This window comes from Carassius auratus, unplaced genomic scaffold, assembly GCF_003368295.1.
Source record: "Carassius auratus strain Wakin unplaced genomic scaffold, ASM336829v1 scaf_tig00217846, whole genome shotgun sequence".
Taxonomy (NCBI): Eukaryota; Metazoa; Chordata; class Actinopteri; order Cypriniformes; family Cyprinidae; genus Carassius; species Carassius auratus.
The window spans coordinates 69,419-93,791 of NW_020529272.1; the positions used below are offsets into that span (position 1 = coordinate 69,419).

General features: G+C 38.3%; 23 pseudogenes; all 23 read right to left on the reverse strand.

Moving 5' to 3' along the window:
• Window positions 1-324: 324 nt before the first annotated feature.
• Window positions 325-443, reverse strand: LOC113103671 (uncharacterized; annotated as a pseudogene).
• A 1,399-nt stretch (window positions 444-1,842) lies between these two features.
• Window positions 1,843-1,961, reverse strand: LOC113103648 (uncharacterized; annotated as a pseudogene).
• A 1,379-nt stretch (window positions 1,962-3,340) lies between these two features.
• Window positions 3,341-3,459, reverse strand: LOC113103672 (uncharacterized; annotated as a pseudogene).
• A 370-nt stretch (window positions 3,460-3,829) lies between these two features.
• Window positions 3,830-3,948, reverse strand: LOC113103586 (uncharacterized; annotated as a pseudogene).
• A 1,385-nt stretch (window positions 3,949-5,333) lies between these two features.
• On the reverse strand, window positions 5,334-5,452 carry LOC113103649 (uncharacterized; annotated as a pseudogene).
• Window positions 5,453-6,093: 641 nt separating this feature from the next.
• Window positions 6,094-6,212, reverse strand: LOC113103673 (uncharacterized; annotated as a pseudogene).
• A 2,826-nt stretch (window positions 6,213-9,038) lies between these two features.
• Window positions 9,039-9,157, reverse strand: LOC113103650 (uncharacterized; annotated as a pseudogene).
• Window positions 9,158-9,524: 367 nt separating this feature from the next.
• Window positions 9,525-9,643, reverse strand: LOC113103674 (uncharacterized; annotated as a pseudogene).
• A 355-nt stretch (window positions 9,644-9,998) lies between these two features.
• On the reverse strand, window positions 9,999-10,117 carry LOC113103631 (uncharacterized; annotated as a pseudogene).
• Window positions 10,118-11,506: 1,389 nt separating this feature from the next.
• Window positions 11,507-11,625, reverse strand: LOC113103651 (uncharacterized; annotated as a pseudogene).
• A 367-nt stretch (window positions 11,626-11,992) lies between these two features.
• On the reverse strand, window positions 11,993-12,111 carry LOC113103682 (uncharacterized; annotated as a pseudogene).
• A 1,381-nt stretch (window positions 12,112-13,492) lies between these two features.
• On the reverse strand, window positions 13,493-13,611 carry LOC113103652 (uncharacterized; annotated as a pseudogene).
• Window positions 13,612-13,979: 368 nt separating this feature from the next.
• Window positions 13,980-14,098, reverse strand: LOC113103632 (uncharacterized; annotated as a pseudogene).
• A 1,384-nt stretch (window positions 14,099-15,482) lies between these two features.
• LOC113103653 (uncharacterized) lies at window positions 15,483-15,601 on the reverse strand (annotated as a pseudogene).
• Window positions 15,602-15,970: 369 nt separating this feature from the next.
• On the reverse strand, window positions 15,971-16,089 carry LOC113103633 (uncharacterized; annotated as a pseudogene).
• Window positions 16,090-17,608: 1,519 nt separating this feature from the next.
• LOC113103655 (uncharacterized) lies at window positions 17,609-17,727 on the reverse strand (annotated as a pseudogene).
• Window positions 17,728-18,096: 369 nt separating this feature from the next.
• On the reverse strand, window positions 18,097-18,215 carry LOC113103675 (uncharacterized; annotated as a pseudogene).
• A 353-nt stretch (window positions 18,216-18,568) lies between these two features.
• Window positions 18,569-18,687, reverse strand: LOC113103634 (uncharacterized; annotated as a pseudogene).
• A 1,390-nt stretch (window positions 18,688-20,077) lies between these two features.
• LOC113103656 (uncharacterized) lies at window positions 20,078-20,196 on the reverse strand (annotated as a pseudogene).
• Window positions 20,197-20,566: 370 nt separating this feature from the next.
• Window positions 20,567-20,685, reverse strand: LOC113103635 (uncharacterized; annotated as a pseudogene).
• A 1,385-nt stretch (window positions 20,686-22,070) lies between these two features.
• LOC113103660 (uncharacterized) lies at window positions 22,071-22,189 on the reverse strand (annotated as a pseudogene).
• A 503-nt stretch (window positions 22,190-22,692) lies between these two features.
• LOC113103584 (uncharacterized) lies at window positions 22,693-22,811 on the reverse strand (annotated as a pseudogene).
• A 1,391-nt stretch (window positions 22,812-24,202) lies between these two features.
• LOC113103658 (uncharacterized) lies at window positions 24,203-24,321 on the reverse strand (annotated as a pseudogene).
• Between the last annotated feature and the right edge of the window lie 52 nt (window positions 24,322-24,373).

Genomic DNA, 24,373 nt, shown 5'->3' on the forward strand with positions numbered 1-24,373 from the left:
GTTTCAAGATAATTATATAATTAGTACAAATTTCCAAAAATATTACAGCAACTGGTATTCCGAGGCGGTCTCCCATCCAAGCACTAAACAGGTCCATACCTCCTAAGATTCAAAGATTGGGCATTTACTCTTTTTTTTTTTTTTTTTTTTGCAAGATTATTATGTAATTAGTAAAAATTGCCAAAAATATTACAGCAACTGGTATTTCCCGGCCGTCTTCCATCCAAGTACTAACCAGGCAAAACCTGCTATTATTCAGAGATCGGGCATTGACTTTTTTTTTTTTTTCAAGATTATTATATAATTTGTGAAAAATTTACAAAAATCTTAGAGCAACTGGTATTACCAGGGGGTCTCCCATCCAATTACTAACCAGGCCCAAACCTGCTTAGCTTCCGAGCTCAGACATGATCTGGCATAGCCAGGGTGGTATGGCCATAAGCGAAGACTGCTGCAAAGAGAGAGCTATTTAAAGATCAGCCAATCTAATCGCCGGTACATTATATAAGTAGGAAAGAAAACCCTAAAGCTTAAAGCACCTGGTATTCCCAGGCGGTCTCCCATCCAAGCACTAACCAGGCCAATACCTGCTAAGATTAAGAGATCGGGCATTGACTCTTTTTTTTTTTTTTTTTTTTTTAAAGATTATTATATAATTAGTAATAAATTTCCAATAATATTAGAGCACCTGGTTTTCCGAGGCGGTCTCCCATCCAAACACTAAACAGGTCCATAGCTGCTAAGATTCAAAGATTGGGCATTGACTCTTTTTGTTTCAAGATAATTATATAATTAGTACAAATTTCCAAAAATATTACAGCAACTGGTATTCCGAGGCGGTCTCCCATCCAAGCACTAAACAGGTCCATACCTCTTAAGATTCAAAGATTGGGCATTTACTCTTTTTTTTTTTTTGTTGCAAGATTATTATGTAATTAGTAAAAATTGCCAAAAATATTACAGCAACTGGTATTTCCCGGCCGTCTTCCATCCAAGTACTAACCAGGCAAAACCTGCTATTATTCAGAGATCGGGCATTGACTTTTTTTTTTTTTTTCAAGATTATTATATAATTTGTGAAAAATTTCCAAAAATCTTAAAGCAACTGGTATTACCAGGGTGTCTCCCATCCAATTACTAACCAGGCCCATACCTGCTAAGATTCAGATATGGGGCATTGACTCCTTTCTTTTTTTCTTGCAAGATTATTATATAATTTGTGAAAAATTTCCAAAAATCTTAAAGCAACTGGTATTACCAGGGGGTCTGCCATCCAATTACTAACCAGGCCGAAACCTGCTTAGTTTCCAAACTCAGACATGATCTGGCATAGCCAGGGTGGAATGGCCATAAGCGAAGACTGCTGCAAAGAGAGAGCTATTTAAAGATCAGCCAATCTAATCGCCGGTACATTATACAGGACCAAACCTGCTTAGCTTCCGAGAGCAGACGAGATCAGGCATAGCCAGGTTGTTACGGTCGCAAGCGAAGGATACTGCAAAGAGAAGACTATTTAAAGATCAGCCAATCAAATCGCCCATACATTATATAAGTAGGAATGAAAATCCAAAAGCTTACAGCACCTGGTATTCCGAGGCGGTCTCCCATCCAAGCACTAACCAGGCCAATACCTGCTAAGATTAAGAGATCGGGCATTGGCTCTTTTTTTTAAGATTATTATATAATTAGTAATAAATTTCCAATAATATTAGAGCACCTGGTATTAACAGGGGGTCTCCCATCCAAACACTACACAGGTCAATGACTGCTAAGATTCAAAGAATGGGCATTCACTCTTTTTTTTTTCAAAATTATTATATAATTTGTGAAAAATTTACAAAAATCTTAAAGCAACTGGTATTACCAGGGGGTCTCCCATCCAATTACTAACCAGGCCCAAACCTGCTTAGCTTCCGAGCTCAGACATGATCTGGCATAGCCAGGGTGGTATGGCCATAAGCGAAGACTGCTGCAAAGAGAGAGCTATTTAAAGATCAGCCAATCTAATATAAGTAGGAAAGAAAACCCTAAAGCTTAAAGCACCTGGTATTCCCAGGCGGTCTCCCATCCAAGCACTAACCAGGCCAATACCTGCTAAGATTAAGAGATCGGGCATTGACTCTTTTTTTTTTTTTTTTTAAAGATTATTATATAATTAGTAATAAATTTCCAATAATATTAGAGCACCTGGTTTTCCGAGGCGGTCTCCCATCCAAACACTAAACAGGTCCATAGCTGCTAAGATTTAAAGATTGGGAATTGACTCTTTTTGTTTCAAGATAATTATATTATTAGTACAAATTTCCAAAAATATTACAGCAACTGGTATTCCGAGGCGGTCTCCCATCCAAGCACTAAACAGGTCCATACCTCCTAAGATTCAAAGATTGGGCATTTACTCTTTTTTTTTTTTTTGTTGCAAGATTATTATGTAATTAGTAAAAATTGCCAAAAATATTACAGCAACTGGTATTTCCCGGCCGTCTTCCATCCAAGTACTAACCAGGCAAAACCTGCTATTATTCAGAGATCGGGCATTGACTTTTTTTTTTTTTCAAGATTATTATATAATTTGTGAAAAATTTCCAAAAATCTTAAAGCAACTGGTATTACCAGGGGTCTGCCATCCAATTACTAACCAGGCCCATACCTGCTAAGATTCAGATATGGGGCATTGACTCCTTTCTTTTTTTCTTGCAAGATTATTATATAATTTGTGAAAAATTTCCAAAAATCTTAAACCAACTGGTATTACCAGGGGGTCTGCCATCCAATTACTAACCAGGCCGAAACCTGCTTAGTTTCCGAACTCAGACATGATCTGGCATAGCCAGGGTGGAATGGCCATAAGCGAAGACTGCTGCAAAGAGAGAGCTATTTAAAGATCAGCCAATCTAATCGCCGGTACATTATACAGGACCAAACCTGCTTAGCTTCCGAGAGCAGACGAGATCAGGCATAGCCAGGTTGTTACGGTCGCAAGCGAAGGATACTGCAAAGAGAAGACTATTTAAAGATCAGCCAATCAAATCGCCCATACATTATATAAGTAGGAATGAAAATCCAAAAGCTTACAGCACCTGGTATTCCGAGGCGGTCTCCCATCCAAGCACTAACCAGGCCAATACCTGCTAAGATTAAGAGATCGGGCATTGGCTCTTTTTTTTTAAGATTATTATATAATTAGTAATAAATTTCCAATAATATTAGAGCACCTGGTATTAACAGGGGGTCTCCCATCCAAACACTACACAGGTCAATGACTGCTAAGATTCAAAGAATGGGCATTCACTCTTTTTTTTTTCAAGATTATTATATAATTGTGGAAAAATTTACAAAAATCTTAGAGCAACTGGTATTACCAGGGGGTCTCCCATCCAATTACTAACCAGGCCCAAACCTGCTTAGCTTCCGAGCTCAGACATGATCTGGCATAGCCAGGGTGGTATGGCCATAAGCGAAGACTGCTGCAAAGAGAGAGCTATTTAAAGATCAGCCAATCTAATCGCCGGTACATTATATAAGTAGGAAAGAAAACCCTAAAGCTTAAAGCACCTGGTATTCCCAGGCGGTCTCCCATCCAAGCACTAACCAGGCCAATACCTGCTAAGATTAAGAGATCGGGCATTGACTCTTTTTTTTTTTTTTTTTTTTTTAAGATTATTATATAATTAGTAATAAATTTCCAATAATATTAGAGCACCTGGTATTCCGAGGCGGTCTCCCATCCAGACACTAAACAGGTCCATGACTGCTAAGATTCAAAGAATGGGCATTGACTCTTTTTTTTTTTCAAGATTATTATATAATATGTGAAAAATTTACAAAAATCTTAAAGCAACTGGTATTACCAGGGGGTCTCCCATCCAATTACTAACCAGGCCCAAACCTGCTTAGCTTCCGAGCTCAGATATGATCTGGCATAGACAGGGTGGTATAGCCATAAGCGAAGACTGCTGCAAAGAGAGAGCTATTTAAAGATCAGCCAATCTAATATAAGTAGGAAAGAAAACACTAAAGCTTAAAGCACCTGGTATTCCCAGGCGGTCTCCCATCCAAGCACTAACCAGGCCAATACCTGCTAAGATTAAGAGATCGGGCATTAGACTCTTTTTTTTTTTTTTTTTTTTTTTTAAAGATTATTATATAATTAGTAATACATTTCCAATAATATTAGAGCACCTGGTTTTCCGAGGCGGTCTCCCATCCAAACACTAAACAGGTCCATAGCTGCTAAGATTCAAAGATTGGGCATTGACTCTTTTTGTTTCAAGATAATTATATAATTAGTACAAATTTCCAAAAATATTACAGCAACTGGTATTCCGAGGCGGTCTCCCATCCAAGCACTAAACAGGTCCATACCTCCTAAGATTCAAAGATTGGGCATTTACTCTTTTTTTTTTTGTTGCAAGATTATTATGTAATTAGTAAAAATTGCCAAAAATATTACAGCAACTGGTATTTCCCGGCCGTCTTCCATCCAAGTACTAACCAGGCAAAACCTGCTATTATTCAGAGATCGGGCATTGACTTTTTTTTTTTTTTCAAGATTATTATATAATTTGTGAAAAATTTCCAAAAATCTTAAAGCAACTGGTATTACCAGGGTGTCTCCCATCCAATTACTAACCAGGCCCATACCTGCTAAGATTCAGATATGGGGCATTGACTCCTTTCTTTTTTTCTTGCAAGATTATTATATAATTTGTGAAAAATTTCCAAAAATCTTAAAGCAACTGGTATTACCAGGGGGTCTGCCATCCAATTACTAACCAGGCCGAAACCTGCTTAGTTTCCGAACTCAGACATGATCTGGCATAGCCAGGGTGGAATGGCCATAAGCGAAGACTGCTGCAAAGAGAGAGCTATTTAAAGATCAGCCAATCTAATCGCCGGTACATTATACAGGACCAAACCTGCTTAGCTTCCGAGAGCAGACGAGATCAGGCATAGCCAGGTTGTTACGGTCGCAAGCGAAGGATACTGCAAAGAGAAGACTATTTAAAGATCAGCCAATCAAATCGCCCATACATTATATAAGTAGGAATGAAAATCCAAAAGCTTACAGCACCTGGTATTCCGAGGCGGTCTCCCATCCAAGCACTAACCAGGCCAATACCTGCTAAGATTAAGAGATCGGGCATTGGCTCTTTTTTTTAAGATTATTATATAATTAGTAATAAATTTCCAATAATATTAGAGCACCTGGTATTAACAGGGGGTCTCCCATCCAAACACTACACAGGTCAATGACTGCTAAGATTCAAAGAATGGGCATTCACTCTTTTTTTTTTCAAGATTATTATATAATTTGTGAAAAATTTACAAAAATCTTAAAGCAACTGGTATTACCAGGGGGTCTCCCATCCAATTACTAACCAGGCCCAAACCTGCTTAGCTTCCGAGCTCAGACATGATCTGGCATAGCCAGGGTGGTATGGCCATAAGCGAAGACTGCTGCAAAGAGAGAGCTATTTAAAGATCAGCCAATCTAATATAAGTAGGAAAGAAAACCCTAAAGCTTAAAGCACCTGGTATTCCCAGGCGGTCTCCCATCCAAGCACTAACCAGGCCAATACCTGCTAAGATTAAGAGATCGGGCATTGACTCTTTTTTTTTTTTTTTTTTTTTTTAAAGATTATTATATAATTAGTAATAAATTCCAATAATATTAGAGCACCTGGTTTTCCGAGGCGGTCTCCCATCCAAACACTAAACAGGTCCATAGCTGCTAAGATTCAAAGATTGGGCATTGACTCTTTTTGTTTCAAGATAATTATATAATTAGTACAAATTTCCAAAAATATTACAGCAACTGGTATTCCGAGGCGGTCTCCCATCCAAGCACTAAACAGGTCCATACCTCCTAAGATTCAAAGATTGGGCATTTACTCTTTTTTTTTTTTTTTTTTTTGCAAGATTATTATGTAATTAGTAAAAATTGCCCAAAAATATTACAGCAACTGGTATTTCCCGGCCGTCTTCCATCCAAGTACTAACAGGCAAAACCTGCTATTTATTCAGAGATCGGGCATTGACTTTTTTTTTTTTTTCAAGATTATTATATTAATTTGTGAAAAATTTACAAAAATCTTAGAGCAACTGGTATTACCAGGGGGTCTCCCATCCAATTACTAACCAGGCCCAAACCTGCTTAGCTTCCGAGCTCAGACATGATCTGGCATAGCCAGGGTGGTATGGCCATAAGCGAAGACTGCTGCAAAGAGAGAGCTATTTAAAGATCAGCCAATCTAATCGCCGGTACATTATATAAGTAGGAAGAAAACCCTAAAGCTTAAAGCACCTGGTATTTCCCAGGCGGTCTCCCATCCAAGCACTAACCAGGCCAATACCTGCTAAGATTAAGAGATCGGGCATTGACTCTTTTTTTTTTTTTTTTTTTTTTTAAAGATTATTATATAATTAGTAATAAATTTCCAATAATATTAGAGCACCTGGTTTTCCGAGGCGGTCTCCCATCCAAACACTAAACAGGTCCATAGCTGCTAAGATTCAAAGATTGGGCATTGACTCTTTTTGTTTCAAAGATAATTATATAATTAGTACAAATTTCCAAAAATATTACAGCAACTGGTATTCCGAGGCGGTCTCCCATCCAAGCACTAAACAGGTCCATACCTCCTAAGATTCAAAGATTGGGCATTTACTCTTTTTTTTTTTTTTGCAAGATTATTATTAATTAGTAAAAATTGCCAAAATATTACAGCAACTGGTATTTCCGGGCGTCTTCCATCCAAGTACTAACCAGGCAAAACCTGCTAAGATTCAGAGATCGGGCATTGACTTTTTTTTTTTTTCAAGATTATTATATAATTTGTGAAAAATTTACAAAAATCTTAAAGCAACTGGTATTACCAGGGGTCTCCCATCCAATTACTAACCAGGCCCAAACCTGCTTAGCTTCCGAGCTCAGACATTGATCTGGCATAGCCAGGTGGTATGGCCATAAGCGAAGACTGCTGCAAAGAGAGAGCTATTTAAAGATCAGCCAATCTAACGCCTAATTATATAAGTAGGAAAGAAAACCCTAAAGCTTAAAGCACCTGGTATTCCCAGGCGGTCTCCCATCCAAGCACTAACCAGGCCAATACCTGCTAAGATTAAGAGATCGGCATTGACTCTTTTTTTTTTTTTTTTTTTTAAAGATTATTATATAATTAGTAATAAATTTCCAATAATATTAGAGCACCTGGTTTCCGAGGCGGTCTCCCATCCAAACACTAAACAGGTCCATAGCTGCTAAGATTCAAAGATTGGGCATTGACTCTTTTTGTTTCAAGATAATTATATAATTAGTACAAATTTCCAAAAATATTACAGCAACTGGTATTCCGAGGCGGTCTCCCATCCAAGCACTAAACAGGTCCATACCTCTAAGATTCAAAGATTGGGCATTTACTCTTTTTTTTTTTTTTGCAAGATTATTATGTAATTAGTAAAAATTGCAAAAATATTACAGCAACTGGTATTTCCCGCCGTCTTCCATCCAAGTACTAACCAGGCAAAACCTGCTATTATTCAGAGATCGGGCATTGACTTTTTTTTTTTTTTCAGATTATTATATAATTTGTGAAAAATTTCCAAAAAATCTTAAAGCAACTGGTATTACCAGGTGTCTCCCATCCAATTACTAACCAGGCCCATACCTGCTAAGATTCAGATATGGGCATTGACTCCTTTCTTTTTTTCTTGCAAGATTATTATATAATTTGTGAAAAATTTCCAAAAAATCTTAAAGCAACTGGTATTACCAGGGGGTCTGCCATCCAATTACTAACCAGGCCGAAACCTGCTTAGTTCCGAACTCAGACATGATCTGGCATAGCCAGGGTGGAATGGCCATAAGCGAAGACTGCTGCAAAGAAGAGCTATTTAAAGATCAGCCAATCTAATCCGGTACATTATACAGGACCAAACCTGCTTAGCTTCCGAGAGCAGACGAGATCAGGCATAGCCAGGTTGTTACGGGTCGCAAGCGAAGGATACTGCAAAGAGAAGACTTTTAAAGATCAGCCAATCAAATCGCCCATACATTATATAAGTAGGAATGAAAATCCAAAAGCTTACAGCACCTGGTATTCCGAGGCGGTCTCCCATCCAAGCACTAACCAGGCCAATACCTGCTAAGATTAAGAGATCGGGCATTGGCTCTTTTTTTTAAGATTATTATATAATTAGTAATAAATTTCCAATAATATTAGAGCCACCTGGTATTAAGGGGTCTCCCATCCAAACACTACACAGGTCATGACTGCTAAAAATTTCCAAAAATCTTAAAGCAACTGGTTATTACCAGGGGGTCTCCCATCCAATTACTAACCAGCCCATACCTGCTAAGATTCAGATATGGGGCATTGACTCCTTTCTTTTTTTTTTCAAGATTATTATATAATTTGTGAAAAATTTCCAAAAATCTTAAAGCAAACTGTATACCAGGGGGTCTGCCATCCAATTACTAACCAGGCCGAAACCTGCTTAGTTTCGAACTCAGACATGATCTGGCATAGCCAGGTGAATGGCCATAAGCGAAGACTGCTGCAAAGAGAGAGCTATTTAAAGATCAGCCAATCTAATCGCCCGGTACATTATACAGGACCAAACCTGCTTAGCTTCCGAGAGCAGACGAGATCAGGCATAGCCAGGTTGTTACGGTCGCAAGCGAAGGATACTGCAAAGAGAAGACTATTTAAAGATCAGCCAATCAAATCGCCCATACATTATATAAGTAGGAATGAAAATCCAAAAGCTTACAGCACCTGGTATTCCGAGGCGGTCTCCCATCCAAGCACTAACCAGGCCAATACCTGCTAAGATTAAGAGATCGGGCATTGGCTCTTTTTTTTTAAGATTATTATATAATTAGTAATAAATTTCCAATAATATTAGAGCACCTGGTATTCAGGGGGTCTCCCATCCAAACACTACACAGGTCAATGACTGCTAAGATTCAAAGAATGGGCATTCACTCTTTTTTTTTTCAAGATTATTATATAATTTGTGAAAAATTTACAAAAATCTTAAAGCAACTGGTATTACCAGGGGGTCTCCCATCCAATTACTAACCAGGCCCAAACCTGCTTAGCTTCCGAGCTCAGACATGATCTGGCATAGCCAGGGTGGTATGGCCATAAGCGAAGACTGCTGCAAAGAGAGAGCTATTTAAAGATCAGTCAATCTAATCGCCGGTAATTATATAAGTAGGAAAGAAAACCCTAAAGCTTAAAGCACCTGGTATTCCCAGGCGGTCTCCCATCCAAGCACTAACCAGGCCAATACCTGCTAAGATTAAGAGATCGGGCATTGACTCTTTTTTTTTTTTTTTTTTTTTAAGATTATTATATAATTAGTAATAAATTTCCAATAATATTAGAGCACCTGGTATTCCGAGGCGGTCTCCCATCCAGACACTAAACAGGTCCATGACTGCTAAGATTCAAAGAATGGGCATTGGACTCTTTTTTTTTTCAAGATTATTATATAATTGTGAAAAATTTACAAAAATCTTAGAGCAACTGGTATTACCAGGGGGTCTCCCATCCAATTACTAACCAGGCCCAAACCTGCTTAGCTTCCGAGCTCAGACATGATCTGGCATAGCCAGGGTGGTATGGCCATAAGCCAAGACTGCTGCAAAGAGAGAGCTATTTAAAGATCAGCCAATCTAATATAAGTAGGAAAGAAAAACCCTAAAGCTTAAAGCACCTGGTATTCCCAGGCGGTCTCCCATCCAAGCACTAACCAGGCCAATACCTGCTAAGATTAAGAGATCGGGCATTGACTCTTTTTTTTTTTTTTTTTTTTTTAAATTATTATATAATTAGTAATAAATTTCCAATAATATTAGAGCACCTGGTATTCCGAGGCGGTCTCCCATCCAGACACTAAACAGGTCCATGACTGCTAAGATTCAAAGAATGGGCATTGACTCTTTTTTTTTTCAAGATTATTATATAATATGTGAAAAATTTACAAAAATCTTAAAGCAACTGGTATTACCAGGGGGTCTCCCATCCAATTACTAACCAGGCCCAAACCTGCTTAGCTTCCGAGCTCAGACATGATCTGGCATAGACAGGGTGGTATAGCCATAAGCGAAGACTGCTGCAAAGAGAGAGCTATTTAAAGATCAGCCAATCTAATATAAGTAGGAAAGTAAACCCTAAAGCTTAAAGCACCTGGTATTCCCAGGCGGTCTCCCATCCAAGCACTAACCAGGCCAATACCTGCTAAGATTAAGAGATCGGGCATTGACTCTTTTTTTTTTTTTTTTTTTTTTTTTTTAAAGATTATTATATAATTAGTAATAAATTTCCAATAATATTAGAGCACCTGGTTTTCCGAGGCGGTCTCCCATCCAAACACTAAACAGGTCCATAGCTGCTAAGATTCAAAGATTGGGCATTGACTCTTTTTGTTTCAAGATAATTATATAATTAGTACAAATTTCCAAAAATATTACAGCAACTGGTATTCCGAGGCGGTCTCCCATCCAAGCACTAAACAGGTCCATACCTCCTAAGATTCAAAGATTGGGCATTTACTCTTTTTTTTTTTTTTGTTGCAAGATTATTATGTAATTAGTAAAAATTGCCAAAAATATTACAGCAACTGGTATTTCCCGGCCGTCTTCCATCCAAGTACTAACCAGGCAAAACCTGCTATTATTCAGAGATCGGGCATTGACTTTTTTTTTTTTTCAAGATTATTATATAATTTGTGAAAATTTCCAAAAATCTTAAAGCAACTGGTATTACCAGGGTGTCTCCCATCCAATTACTAACCAGGCCCATACCTGCTAAGATTCAGATATGGGGCATTGACTCCTTTCTTTTTTTCTTGCAAGATTATTATATAATTTGTGAAAAATTTCCAAAAATCTTAAAGCAACTGGTATTACCAGGGGGTCTGCCATCCAATTACTAACCAGGCCGAAACCTGCTTAGTTTCCGAACTCAGACATGATCTGGCATAGCCAGGGTGGAATGGCCATAAGCGAAGACTGCTGCAAAGAGAGAGCTATTTAAAGATCAGCCAATCTAATCGCCGGTACATTATACAGGACCAAACCTGCTTAGCTTCCGAGAGCAGACGAGATCAGGCATAGCCAGGTTGTTACGGTCGCAAGCGAAGGATACTGCAAAGAGAAGACTATTTAAAGATCAGCCAATCAAATCGCCCATACATTATATAAGTAGGAATGAAAATCCAAAAGCTTACAGCACCTGGTATTCCGAGGCGGTCTCCCATCCAAGCACTAACCAGGCCAATACCTGCTAAGATTAAGAGATCGGGCATTGGCTCTTTTTTTTAAGATTATTATATAATTAGTAATAAATTTCCAATAATATTAGAGCACCTGGTATTAACAGGGGGTCTCCCATCCAAACACTACACAGGTCAATGACTGCTAAGATTCAAAGAATGGGCATTCACTCTTTTTTTTTTTCAAGATTATTATATAATTTGTGAAAAATTTACAAAAATCTTAAAGCAACTGGTATTACCAGGGGGTCTCCCATCCAATTACTAACCAGGCCCAAACCTGCTTAGCTTCCGAGCTCAGACATGATCTGGCATAGCCAGGGTGGTATGGCCATAAGCGAAGACTGCTGCAAAGAGAGAGCTATTTAAAGATCAGTCAATCTAATCGCCGGTATATTATATAAGTAGGAAAGAAAACCCTAAAGCTTAAAGCACCTGGTATTCCCAGGCGGTCTCCCATCCAAGCACTAACCAGGCCAATACCTGCTAAGATTAAGAGATCGGGCATTGACTCTTTTTTTTTTTTTTTTTTTTAAGATTATTATATAATTAGTAATAAATTTCCAATAATATTAGAGCACCTGGTATTCCGAGGCGGTCTCCCATCCAGACACTAAACAGGTCCATGACTGCTAAGATTCAAAGAATGGGCATTGACTCTTTTTTTTTTCAAGATTATTATATAATTTGTGAAAAATTTACAAAAATCTTAAAGCAACTGGTATTACCAGGGGGTCTCCCATCCAATTACTAACCAGGCCCAAACCTGCTTAGCTTCCGAGCTCAGACATGATCTGGCATAGACAGGGTGGTATGGCCATAAGCGAAGACTGCTGCAAAGAGAGAGCTATTTAAAGATCAGCCAATCTAATATAAGTAGGAAAGAAACCCTAAAGCTTAAAGCACCTGGTATTCCCAGGCGGTCTCCCATCCAAGCACTAACCAGGCCAATACCTGCTAAGATTAAGAGATCGGGCATTGACTCTTTTTTTTTTTTTTTTTTAAAGATTATTATATAATTAGTAATAAATTTCCAATAATATTAGAGCACCTGGTTTTCCGAGGCGGTCTCCCATCCAAACACTAAACAGGTCCATAGCTGCTAAGATTCAAAGATTGGGCATTGACTCTTTTTGTTTCAAGATAATTATATAATTAGTACAAATTTCCAAAAATATTACAGCAACTGGTATTCCGAGGCGGTCTCCCATCCAAGCACTAAACAGGTCCATACCTCCTAAGATTCAAAGATTGGGCATTTACTCTTTTTTTTTTTTTTGTTGCAAGATTATTATGTAATTAGTAAAAATTGCCAAAAATATTACAGCAACTGGTATTTCCCGGCCGTCTTCCATCCAAGTACTAACCAGGCAAAACCTGCTATTATTCAGAGATCGGGCATTGACTTTTTTTTTTTTTTCAAGATTATTATATAATTTGTGAAAAATTTCCAAAAATCTTAAAGCAACTGGTATTACCAGGGTGTCTCCCATCCAATTACTAACCAGGCCCATACCTGCTAAGATTCAGATATGGGGCATTGACTCCTTTCTTTTTTTCTTGCAAGATTATTATATAATTTGTGAAAAATTTCCAAAAATCTTAAAGCAACTGGTATTACCAGGGGGTCTGCCATCCAATTACTAACCAGGCCGAAACCTGCTTAGTTTCCGAGCTCAGACATGATCTGGCATAGCCAGGGTGGAATGGCCATAAGCGAAGACTGCTGCAAAGAGAGAGCTATTTAAAGATCAGCCAATCTAATCGCCGGTACATTATACAGGACCAAACCTGCTTAGCTTCCGAGAGCAGACGAGATCAGGCATAGCCAGGTTGTTACGGTCGCAAGCGAAGGATACTGCAAAGAGAAGACTATTTAAAGATCAGCCAATCAAATCGCCCATACATTATATAAGTAGGAATGAAAATCCAAAAGCTTACAGCACCTGGTATTCCGAGGCGGTCTCCCATCCAAGCACTAACCAGGCCAATACCTGCTAAGATTAAGAGATCGGGCATTGGCTCTTTTTTTTTAAGATTATTATATAATTAGTAATAAATTTCCAATAATATTAGAGCACCTGGTATTAACAGGGGGTCTCCCATCCAAACACTACACAGGTCAATGACTGCTAAGATTCAAAGAATGGGCATTCACTCTTTTTTTTTTCAAGATTATTATATAATTTGTGAAAAATTTACAAAAATCTTAAAGCAACTGGTATTACCAGGGGGTCTCCCATCCAATTACTAACCAGGCCCAAACCTGCTTAGCTTCCGAGCTCAGACATGATCTGGCATAGCCAGGGTGGTATGGCCATAAGCGAAGACTGCTGCAAAGAGAGAGCTATTTAAAGATCAGTCAATCTAATCGCCGGTATATTATATAAGTAGGAAAGAAAACCCTAAAGCTTAAAGCACCTGGTATTCCCAGGCGGTCTCCCATCCAAGCACTAACCAGGCCAATACCTGCTAAGATTAAGAGATCGGGCATTGACTCTTTTTTTTTTTTTTTTTTTTTAAGATTATTATATAATTAGTAATAAATTTCCAATAATATTAGAGCACCTGGTATTCCGAGGCGGTCTCCCATCCAGACACTAAACAGGTCCATGACTGCTAAGATTCAAAGAATGGGCATTGACTCTTTTTTTTTTCAAGATTATTATATAATTTGTGAAAAATTTACAAAAATCTTAAAGCAACTGGTATTACCAGGGGGTCTCCCATCCAATTACTAACCAGGCCCAAACCTGCTTAGCTTCCGAGCTCAGACATGATCTGGCATAGACAGGGTGGTATAGCCATAAGCGAAGACTGCTGCAAAGAGAGAGCTATTTAAAGATCAGCCAATCTAATATAAGTAGGAAAGTAAACCCTAAAGCTTAAAGCACCTGGTATTCCCAGGCGGTCTCCCATCCAAGCACTAACCAGGCCAATACCTGCTAAGATTAAGAGATCGGGCATTGACTCTTTTTTTTTTTTTTTTTTTTTAAAGATTATTATATAATTAGTAATAAATTTCCAATAATATTAGAGCACCTGGTTTTCCGAGGCGGTCTCCCATCCAAACACTAAACAGGTCCATAGCTGCTAAGATTCAAAGATTGGGCATTGACTCTTTTTGTTTCAAGATAATTATATAATTAGTACAAATTTCCAAAAATATTACAGCAACTGGTATTCCGAGGCGGTCTCCCATCCAAGCACTAAACAGGTCCATACCTCCTAAGATTCAAAGATTGGGCATTTACTCTTTTTTTTTTTTTTGTTGCAAGATTATTATGTAATTAGTAAAAATTGCCAAAAATATTACAGCAACTGGTATTTCCCGGCCGTCTTCCATCCAAGTACTAACCAGGCAAAACCTGCTATTATTCAGAGATCGGGCATTGACTTTTTTTTTTTTTCAAGATTATTATATAATTTGTGAAAAATTTCCAAAAATCTTAAAGCAACTGGTATTACCAGGGTGTCTCCCATCCAATTACTAACCAGGCCCATACCTGCTAAGATTCAGATATGGGGCATTGACTCCTTTCTTTTTTTCTTGCAAGATTATTATATAATTTGTGAAAAATTTCCAAAAATCTTAAAGCAACTGGTATTACCAGGGGGTCTGCCATCCAATTACTAACCAGGCCGAAACCTGCTTAGTTTCCGAGCTCAGACATGATCTGGCATAGCCAGGGTGGAATGGCCATAAGCGAAGACTGCTGCAAAGAGAGAGCTATTTAAAGATCAGCCAATCTAATCGCCGGTACATTATACAGGACCAAACCTGCTTAGCTTCCGAGAGCAGACGAGATCAGGCATAGCCAGGTTGTTACGGTCGCAAGCGAAGGATACTGCAAAGAGAAGACTATTTAAAGATCAGCCAATCAAATCGCCCATACATTATATAAGTAGGAATGAAAATCCAAAAGCTTACAGCACCTGGTATTCCGAGGCGGTCTCCCATCCAAGCACTAACCAGGCCAATACCTGCTAAGATTAAGAGATCGGGCATTGGCTCTTTTTTTTTAAGATTATTATATAATTAGTAATAAATTTCCAATAATATTAGAGCACCTGGTATTACCAGGGGGTCTCCCATCCAAACACTACACAGGTCAATGACTGCTAAGATTCAAAGAATGGGCATTCACTCTTTTTTTTTTCAAGATTATTATATAATTTGTGAAAAATTTACAAAAATCTTAAAGCAACTGGTATTACCAGGGGGTCTCCCATCCAATTACTAACCAGGCCCAAACCTGCTTAGCTTCCGAGCTCAGACATGATCTGGCATAGCCAGGGTGGTATGGCCATAAGCGAAGACTGCTGCAAAGAGAGAGCTATTTAAAGATCAGTCAATCTAATCGCCGGTACATTATATAAGTAGGAAAGAAAACCCTAAAGCTTAAAGCACCTGGTATTCCCAGGCGGTCTCCCATCCAAGCACTAACCAGGCCAATACCTGCTAAGATTAAGAGATCGGGCATTGACTCTTTTTTTTTTTTTTTTTTTTTTAAGATTATTATATAATTAGTAATAAATTTCCAATAATATTAGAGCACCTGGTATTCCGAGGCGGTCTCCCATCCAGACACTAAACAGGTCCATGACTGCTAAGATTCAAAGAATGGGCATTGACTCTTTTTTTTTTCAAGATTATTATATAATTTGTGAAAAATTTACAAAAATCTTAAAGCAACTGGTATTACCAGGGGGTCTCCCATCCAATTACTAACCAGGCCCAAACCTGCTTAGCTTCCGAGCTCAGACATGATCTGGCATAGACAGGGTGGTATAGCCATAAGCGAAGACTGCTGCAAAGAGAGAGCTATTTAAAGATCAGCCAATATAATATAAGTAGGAAAGAAAACCCTAAAGCTTAAAGCACCTGGTATTCCCAGGCGGTCTCCCATCCAAGCACTAACCAGGCCAATACCTGCTAAGATTAAGAGATCGGGCATTGACTCTTTTTTTTTTTTTTTTTTTAAAGATTATTATATAATTAGTAATGAATTTCCAATAATATTAGAGCACCTGGTTTTCCGAGGCGGTCTCCCATCCAAACACTAAACAGGTCCATAGCTGCTAAGATTCAAAGATTGGGCATTGACTCTTTTTGTTTCAAGATAATTATATAATTAGTACAAATTTCCAAAAATATTACAGCAACTGGTATTCCGAGGCGGTCTCCCATCCAAGCACTAAACAGGTCCATACCTCCTAAGATTCAAAGATTGGGCATTTACTCTTTTTTTTTTTTTTGTTGCAAGATTATTATGTAATTAGTAAAAATTGCCAAAAATATTACAGCAACTGGTATTTCCCGGCCGTCTTCCATCCAAGTACTAACCAGGCAAAACCTGCTATTATTCAGAGATCGGGCATTGACTTTTTTTTTTTTTTCAAGATTATTATATAATTTGTGAAAAATTTCCAAAAATCTTAAAGCAACTGGTATTACCAGGGTGTCTCCCATCCAATTACTAACCAGGCCCATACCTGCTAAGATTCAGATATGGGGCATTGACTCCTTTTTTTTTTCAAGATTATTATATAATTTGTGAAAAATTTCCAAAAATCTTAAAGCAACTGGTATTACCAGGGGGTCTCCCATCCAATTACTAACCAGGCCCAAACCTGCTAAGATTCAGATATGGGGCATTGACTCCTTTCTTTTTTTTTCAAGATTATTATATAATTTGTGAAAAATTTCCAAAATCTTAAAGCAACTGGTATTACCAGGGGGTCTGCCATCCAATTACTAACCAGGCCGAAACCTGCTTAGTTTCCGAACTCAGACATGATCTGGCATAGCCAGGGTGGAATGGCCATAAGCGAAGACTGCTGCAAAGAGAGAGCTATTTAAAGATCAGCCAATCTAATCGCCGGTACATTATACAGGACCAAACCTGCTTAGCTTCCGAGAGCAGACGAGATCAGGCATAGCCAGGTTGTTACGGTCGCAAGCGAAGGATACTGCAAAGAGAAGACTATTTAAAGATCAGCCAATCAAATCGCCCATACATTATATAAGTAGGAATGAAAATCCAAAAGCTTACAGCACCTGGTATTCCGAGGCGGTCTCCCATCCAAGCACTAACCAGGCCAATACCTGCTAAGATTAAGAGATCGGGCATTGGCTCTTTTTTTTTAAGATTATTATATAATTAGTAATAAATTTCCAATAATATTAGAGCACCTGGTATTAACAGGGGGTCTCCCATCCAAACACTACACAGGTCAATGACTGCTAAGATTCAAAGAATGGGCATTCACTCTTTTTTTTTTTCAAGATTATTATATAATTTGTGAAAAATTTACAAAAATCTTAAAGCAACTGGTATTACCAGGGGGTCTCCCATCCAATTACTAACCAGGCCCAAACCTGCTTAGCTTCCGAGCTCAGACATGATCTGGCATAGCCAGGGTGGTATGGCCATAAGCGAAGACTGCTGCTAAGAGAGAGCTATTTAAAGATCAGTCAATCTAATCGCCGGTATATTATATAAGTAGGAAAGAAAACCCTAAAGCTTAAAGCACCTGGTATTCCCAGGCGGTCTCCCATCCAAGCACTAACCAGGCCAATACCTGCTAAGATTAAGAGATCGGGCATTGACTCTTTTTTTTTTTTTTTTTTTTTTAAGATTATTATATAATTAGTAATAAATTTCCAATAATATTAGAGCACCTGGTATTCCGAGGCGGTCTCCCATCCAGACACTAAACAGGTCCATGACTGCTAAGATTCAAAGAATGGGCATTGACTCTTTTTTTTTTCAAGATTATTATATAATTTGTGAAAAATTTACAAAAATCTTAGAGCAACTGGTATTACCAGGGGGTCTCCCATCCAATTACTAACCAGGCCCAAACCTGCTTAGCTTCCGAGCTCAGACATGATCTGGCATAGCCAGGGTGGTATGGCCATAAGCGAAGACTGCTGCAAAGAGAGAGCTATTTAAAGATCAGCCAATCTAATATAAGTAGGAAAGAAAACCCTAAAGCTTAAAGCACCTGGTATTCCCAGGCGGTCTCCCATCCAAGCACTAACCAGGCCAATACCTGCTAAGATTAAGAGATCGGGCATTGACTCTTTTTTTTTTTTTTTTTTTTTTAATTATTATATAATTAGTAATAAATTTCCAATAATATTAGAGCACCTGGTATTCCGAGGCGGTCTCCCATCCAGACACTAAACAGGTCCATGACTGCTAAGATTCAAAGAATGGGCATTGACTCTTTTTTTTTTCAAGATTATTATATAATATGTGAAAAATTTACAAAAATCTTAAAGCAACTGGTATTACCAGGGGGTCTCCCATCCAATTACTAACCAGGCCCAAACCTGCTTAGCTTCCGAGCTCAGACATGATCTGGCATAGACAGGGTGGTATAGCCATAAGCGAAGACTGCTGCAAAGAGAGAGCTATTTAAAGATCAGCCAATCTAATATAAGTAGGAAAGTAAACCCTAAAGCTTAAAGCACCTGGTATTCCCAGGCGGTCTCCCATCCAAGCACTAACCAGGCCAATACCTGCTAAGATTAAGAGATCGGGCATTGACTCTTTTTTTTTTTTTTTTTTTTTTTTTTTAAAGATTATTATATAATTAGTAATAAATTTCCAATAATATTAGAGCACCTGGTTTTCCGAGGCGGTCTCCCATCCAAACACTAAACAGGTCCATAGCTGCTAAGATTCAAAGATTGGGCATTGACTCTTTTTGTTTCAAGATAATTATATAATTAGTACAAATTTCCAAAAATATTACAGCAACTGGTATTCCGAGGCGGTCTCCCATCCAAGCACTAAACAGGTCCATACCTCCTAAGATTCAAAGATTGGGCATTTACTCTTTTTTTTTTTTTGTTGCAAGATTATTATGTAATTAGTAAAAATTGCCAAAAATATTACAGCAACTGGTATTTCCCGGCCGTCTTCCATCCAAGTACTAACCAGGCAAAACCTGCTATTATTCAGAGATCGGGCATTGACTTTTTTTTTTTTTCAAGATTATTATATAATTTGTGAAAAATTTCCAAAAATCTTAAAGCAACTGGTATTACCAGGGTGTCTCCCATCCAATTACTAACCAGGCCCATACCTGCTAAGATTCAGATATGGGGCATTGACTCCTTTCTTTTTTTCTTGCAAGATTATTATATAATTTGTGAAAAATTTCCAAAAATCTTAAAGCAACTGGTATTACCAGGGGGTCTGCCATCCAATTACTAACCAGGCCGAAACCTGCTTAGTTTCCGAACTCAGACATGATCTGGCATAGCCAGGGTGGAATGGCCATAAGCGAAGACTGCTGCAAAGAGAGAGCTATTTAAAGATCAGCCAATCTAATCGCCGGTACATTATACAGGACCAAACCTGCTTAGCTTCCGAGAGCAGACGAGATCAGGCATAGCCAGGTTGTTACGGTCGCAAGCGAAGGATACTGCAAAGAGAAGACTATTTAAAGATCAGCCAATCAAATCGCCCATACATTATATAAGTAGGAATGAAAATCCAAAAGCTTACAGCACCTGGTATTCCGAGGCGGTCTCCCATCCAAGCACTAACCAGGCCAATACCTGCTAAGATTAAGAGATCGGGCATTGGCTCTTTTTTTTTAAGATTATTATATAATTAGTAATAAATTTCCAATAATATTAGAGCACCTGGTATTAACAGGGGGTCTCCCATCCAAACACTACACAGGTCAATGACTGCTAAGATTCAAAGAATGGGCATTCACTCTTTTTTTTTTTCAAGATTATTATATAATTTGTGAAAAATTTACAAAAATCTTAAAGCAACTGGTATTACCAGGGGGTCTCCCATCCAATTACTAACCAGGCCCAAACCTGCTTAGCTTCCGAGCTCAGACATGATCTGGCATAGCCAGGGTGGTATGGCCATAAGCGAAGACTGCTGCTAAGAGAGAGCTATTTAAAGATCAGTCAATCTAATCGCCGGTATATTATATAAGTAGGAAAGAAAACCCTAAAGCTTAAAGCACCTGGTATTCCCAGGCGGTCTCCCATCCAAGCACTAACCAGGCCAATACCTGCTAAGATTAAGAGATCGGGCATTGACTCTTTTTTTTTTTTTTTTTTTTTTTAAGATTATTATATAATTAGTAATAAATTTCCAATAATATTAGAGCACCTGGTATTCCGAGGCGGTCTCCCATCCAGACACTAAACAGGTCCATGACTGCTAAGATTCAAAGAATGGGCATTGACTCTTTTTTTTTTCAAGATTATTATATAATATGTGAAAAATTTACAAAAATCTTAAAGCAACTGGTATTACCAGGGGGTCTCCCATCCAATTACTAACCAGGCCCAAACCTGCTTAGCTTCCGAGCTCAGACATGATCTGGCATAGACAGGGTGGTATAGCCATAAGCGAAGACTGCTGCAAAGAGAGAGCTATTTAAAGATCAGCCAATCTAATATAAGTAGGAAAGTAAACCCTAAAGCTTAAAGCACCTGGTATTCCCAGGCGGTCTCCCATCCAAGCACTAACCAGGCCAATACCTGCTAAGATTAAGAGATCGGGCATTGACTCTTTTTTTTTTTTTTTTTTTTTTAAAGATTATTATATAATTAGTAATAAATTTCCAATAATATTAGAGCACCTGGTTTTCCGAGGCGGTCTCCCATCCAAACACTAAACAGGTCCATAGCTGCTAAGATTCAAAGATTGGGCATTGACTCTTTTTGTTTCAAGATAATTATATAATTAGTACAAATTTCCAAAAATATTACAGCAACTGGTATTCCGAGGCGGTCTCCCATCCAAGCACTAAACAGGTCCATACCTCCTAAGATTCAAAGATTGGGCATTTACTCTTTTTTTTTTTTTGTTGCAAGATTATTATGTAATTAGTAAAAATTGCCAAAAATATTACAGCAACTGGTATTTCCCGGCCGTCTTCCATCCAAGTACTAACCAGGCAAAACCTGCTATTATTCAGAGATCGGGCATTGACTTTTTTTTTTTTTCAAGATTATTATATAATTTGTGAAAAATTTCCAAAAATCTTAAAGCAACTGGTATTACCAGGGTGTCTCCCATCCAATTACTAACCAGGCCCATACCTGCTAAGATTCAGATATGGGGCATTGACTCCTTTCTTTTTTTCTTGCAAGATTATTATATAATTTGTGAAAAATTTCCAAAAATCTTAAAGCAACTGGTATTACCAGGGGGTCTGCCATCCAATTACTAACCAGGCCGAAACCTGCTTAGTTTCCGAACTCAGACATGATCTGGCATAGCCAGGGTGGAATGGCCATAAGCGAAGACTGCTGCAAAGAGAGAGCTATTTAAAGATCAGCCAATCTAATCGCCGGTACATTATACAGGACCAAACCTGCTTAGCTTCCGAGAGCAGACGAGATCAGGCATAGCCAGGTTGTTACGGTCGCAAGCGAAGGATACTGCAAAGAGAAGACTATTTAAAGATCAGCCAATCAAATCGCCCATACATTATATAAGTAGGAATGAAAATCCAAAAGCTTACAGCACCTGGTATTCCGAGGCGGTCTCCCATCCAAGCACTAACCAGGCCAATACCTGCTAAGATTAAGAGATCGGGCATTGGCTCTTTTTTTTTAAGATTATTATATAATTAGTAATAAATTTCCAATAATATTAGAGCACCTGGTATTAACAGGGGGTCTCCCATCCAAACACTACACAGGTCAATGACTGCTAAGATTCAAAGAATGGGCATTCACTCTTTTTTTTTTTCAAGATTATTATATAATTTGTGAAAAATTTACAAAAATCTTAAAGCAACTGGAATTACCAGGGGGTCTCCCATCCAATTACTAACCAGGCCCAAACCTGCTTAGCTTCCGAGCTCAGACATGATCTGGCATAGCCAGGGTGGTATGGCCATAAGCGAAGACTGCTGCTAAGAGAGAGCTATTTAAAGATCAGTCAATCTAATCGCCGGTATATTATATAAGTAGGAAAGAAACCCTAAAGCTTAAAGCACCTGGTATTCCCAGGCGGTCTCCCATCCAAGCACTAACCAGGCCAATACCTGCTAAGATTAAGAGATCGGGCATTGACTCTTTTTTTTTTTTTTTAAGATTATTATATAATTAGTAATAAATTTCCAATAATATTAGAGCACCTGGTATTCCGAGGCGGTCTCCCATCCAGACACTAAACAGGTCCATGACTGCTAAGATTCAAAGAATGGGCATTGACTCTTTTTTTTTTTTTTTTAAGATTATTATATAATTAGTAATAAATTTCCAATAATATTAGAGCACCTGGTATTCCGAGGCGGTCTCCCATCCAGACACTAAACAGGTCCATGACTGCTAAGATTCAAAGAATGGGCATTGACTCTTTTTTTTTTCAAGATTATTATATAATATGTGAAAAATTTACAAAAATCTTAAAGCAACTGGTATTACCAGGGGGTCTCCCATCCAATTACTAACCAGGCCCAAACCTGCTTAGCTTCCGAGCTCAGACATGATCTGGCATAGACAGGGTGGTATGGCCATAAGCGAAGACTGCTGCAAAGAGAGAGCTATTTAAAGATCAGCCAATCTAATATAAGTAGGAAAGTAAACCCTAAAGCTTAAAGCACCTGGTATTCCCAGGCGGTCTCCCATCCAAGCACTAACCAGGCCAATACCTGCTAAGATTAAGAGATCGGGCATTGACTCTTTTTTTTTTTTTTTTTTTTTTTTTTAAAGATTATTATATAATTAGTAATAATTTCCAATAATATTAGAGCACCTGGTTTTCCGAGGCGGTCTCCCATCCAAACACTAAACAGGTCCATAGCTGCTAAGATTCAAAGATTGGGCATTGACTCTTTTTGTTTCAAGATAATTATATAATTAGTACAAATTTCCAAAAATATTACAGCAACTGGTATTCCGAGGCGGTCTCCCATCCAAGCACTAAACAGGTCCATACCTCCTAAGATTCAAAGATTGGGCATTTACTCTTTTTTTTTTTTTTGTTGCAAGATTATTATGTAATTAGTAAAAATTGCCAAAAATATTACAGCAACTGGTATTTCCCGGCCGTCTTCCATCCAAGTACTAACCAGGCAAAACCTGCTATTATTCAGAGATCGGGCATTGACTTTTTTTTTTTTTTCAAGATTATTATATAATTTGTTGAAAAATTTCCAAAAATCTTAAAGCAACTGGTATTACCAGGGTGTCTCCCATCCAATTACTAACCAGGCCCATACCTGCTAAGATTCAGATATGGGGCATTGACTCCTTTCTTTTTTTCTTGCAAGATTATTATATAATTTGTGAAAAATTTCCAAAAATCTTAAAGCAACTGGTATTACCAGGGGGTCTTGCCATCCAATTACTAACCACGGCCGAAACCTGCTTAGTTTCGAACTCAGACATGATCTGGCATAAGCCAGGGTGGAATGGCCATAAGCGAAGACTGCGTGCAAAGAGAGAGCTATTTAAAGATCAGCCAATCTAATCGCCGGTACATTATACAGGACCAAACCTGCTTAGCTTCCGAGAGCAGACGAGATCAGGCATAGCCAGGTGTTGTACGGTCGCAAGCGAAGATACTGCAAAGAGAAGACTATTTAAAGATCAGCCAATCAAATCGCCCATACATTATATAAGTAGGAATAAAATCCAAAAGCTTACAGCACCTGGTATTCCGAGGCGGTCTCCCATCCAAGCACTAACCAGGCCAATACCTGCTAAGATTAAGAGATCGGGCATTGGCTCTTTTTTTTAAGATTATTATATAATTAGTAATAAATTTCCAATAATATTAGAGCACCTGGTATTACAGGGGGTCTCCCATCCAAACACTACACAGGTCCAATGACTGCTAAGATTCAAGAATGGGCATTCACTCTTTTTTTTTTTCAAGATTATTATATAATTTGTGAAAAATTTACAAAAATCTTAAAGCAACTGGTATTACCAGGGGGTCTCCCATCCAATTACTAACCAGGCCCAAACCTGCTTAGCTTCCGAGCTCAGACATGATCTGGCATAGCCAGGGTGGTATGGCCATAAGCGAAGACTGCTGCAAAGAGAGAGCTATTTAAAGATCAGTCAATCTAATCGCCG